This window comes from Phascolarctos cinereus, unplaced genomic scaffold, assembly GCF_003287225.1.
Source record: "Phascolarctos cinereus isolate Bilbo 61053 unplaced genomic scaffold, phaCin_HiC Scaffold_1;HRSCAF=81, whole genome shotgun sequence".
Lineage (NCBI taxonomy): Eukaryota > Metazoa > Chordata > Mammalia > Diprotodontia > Phascolarctidae > Phascolarctos > Phascolarctos cinereus.
Window position 1 is genome coordinate 267,600,230 of NW_027555514.1, and position 2,585 is coordinate 267,602,814.

A 2,585-nucleotide genomic window follows, 5' to 3' on the forward strand; every position below is an offset into this window, starting at 1 on the left:
GGGAGGGTGTTCCTGGGAAGTAACCGTGGTGTAAAAACCAAAAGTATCAATAAAACATTATTTTTTTAGAAACCTCCTCTGACACTCCTGCCCACCACCCATCCTCCCAGAGCCCCAGATAGGGGAGGGAGAGGGTCAGGCCCAGGCTCCTTCCTTGGCCAGAGGTGTTGGGCAGAAACACCTCAGAGAAGCCAACAAAGAACAACAGGGCAATGGGCTTCCAGGATAGAAAAGGTCCACTGGAGCCTGACTGGTGGGAGGCATAGTTTTACAATGGAGGTCCATTCACCCCTGGGTGGTAGAAGGCACAAAGATCCTCATAGCGACAGTGGCCCTTTGAGAAGTGTCTGCAGACAGGGAGTTGGATTTATCTGTTCTATCACCTTCCTGGACGCCATCCTTGAATTAAGGGGCATCCTTAGGCCAGGGGATGTTCTTAGAAGGATGGTGACTACTGCCCCCTCCAAGGTTTCTCCATCCATTGGGAGGACCATTCCTGGCATGGTCCCCACAGCCTGGTCCCCACCTAGGTTCTGGATCCTCTTAGGCCCATCGGCTATGTAGGTATGGTCGAGGCCTGGGGCCTGGGCCCCCCTCTCATTGGGCAACCTCCCCAGAAAAGAAGGGGAAGGCTCAGGAGTGGTGGAATTACTGGTCCCCTTAAGCCCTGAGGGCCTCTGTGGAAGCCTGGATCAGGGCCACCAAACTTCCCATTGGCTATGGGAGGAGGGCCCAGGAGGCTGGGTGGACCAGCAGGGCTCCAACTCTCCTCATCCTCACTCTTCTCGGGGTCTGGTGGCTGCTGCTTCCCTCTCTTGGGCATCACAGCTAGCGTAATAGCAGCAAACAGAGTCGGCGCCAGGGACTTCTTTATGTCAATAAAATCACAAATCCAGTCCAATCCTTTTCCTATTCCATGATCTGTGGATTAAAAATAGCCCAAGGATCACAGAATATAAAGGTGGAAAGAATCTCAGAAATATCTTCTATTTCAACTCCACCTAATCAATGAGGCTGCTGAGGCAAAGACAGGTCAGGCGATTTGTTGGAGCAGTGAGAAGTCTAGTGACTTCATAGGTTCACATATGTTGTTTCTCCTTCATTCTGGACGAGGACCATGACATCAGCAAGATGACGCCATGACTTGCAAATGAATTTGGATTTAAGTGAGGCAGGGCTGTGGAAACTCATCTGGATCCAGAGGCTAGACACTGATCAGGACAACCAGGGACAGTCCCCTCACATACGCTACAATAGTACTAAAGAAGATACTAGCTAGCTTTTATATAGCGTTTTAAGGTTACAATGTGCTTTTAAAATATTTTCTCATTTTATCTTCATTACAATTCTGTGAAGTAGGTGCTATTATAATTCCCATTTTACAGATGATGAAACTAAGGCTGAGATGTTAAGTGATTTGCCCAGGGTCACACAGCTAGTAAGTGTCTGAGGATGGTCTTCCTGACCCCAAATCCAGCACTTTACCCACTTTGACACCTTGCTGGCAGAGCTGACATTCAGACCCAAGACTCTTGACTTCAAGGCCATGGCTCTTTCAATCAAATAATCAATAAGGATTTATTAAGCATCTATTATTACATGTCAGTCACTGGTACTACATGCTGGAAAGACAAAAACAAAGGTGAAACAGTCCCTGCCCTCTTGGAGCATATAGTCTAACCATTGCACCACTAGAACTCTCATTATGACATTTCCCTTTTTCTTATATTTTTTTTTCATTTTTGTTTTACTATGGAAGCAGAAACAGTTCCTTCCCCCAGTCTTCAAAGGGATGGAAGAAGGGGCATTTCTCTAGCCTTCTAGATAAAGCTGATGTGGCCTCTACCTGGTCCTTCAGTGATAACACTTCCAACACCTGAACTTTTAGGTCAATGAAAACGACCAATTTTCTATCACACTAAGGTTTCCTAAAAGAAACACAGTGGTTTAAGATTAACATATGCCCTCTGGCCATTTGACTGGACCAGAAATGTGTGTTTCATTTCTATATAAAACTATGTGACCCTGGACAAGTTACCTGACCTCTGAGTGCCCTGGCACTTCTCCAAGGCTCTAAAGAGCAGAAAATCTTTCAGTCTTAATTGGTGAAGGGAGTTCCCTCATTAGATCTTCCTTACACTGATGAAATCAAAGGCTCAGAAAAAAATGTAGATTATATATATTAAGCCATTCTAGGAGTAATGAATAAAACATTGGACTTGGGGCCAGGAAGACCTGGGTCTTAATAACTATTCTTAACCTCTTTGAGCCAGTGTTCATTATCTGTGTGTAACCCAGGCTTCAAGCCTGGGAATTTGCATAAGGCTCTCCACACTGGTAGAGAAAATGCCTGCATGAGTGGCAAGGTTGTCAAGAGCTCTGGAGAGGAGAGTTGTATGTAAATTCACAGGCTTGAAACCCAGGTTACGCATAGAATGAGGGAGTTGAACTAGAAAGCTGTGAAGGTCCCTTCAAGCCCTAAATCTATGAACCTATTACCTTACAGAGCCTCTTTCCAGAGTAAGAAACATACATTAAACAGATGGAGAATTTTGTCAGTGTAGGAATCTTCCAGTGTGGGAACT

General features: G+C 45.5%; 1 pseudogene; it reads right to left on the reverse strand.

The window, feature by feature from the left end:
* Positions 1 to 268: 268 nt before the first annotated feature.
* LOC110221792 (proline-rich protein 3 pseudogene) lies at positions 269 to 823 on the reverse strand (annotated as a pseudogene).
* Positions 824 to 2,585: the final 1,762 nt, after the last annotated feature.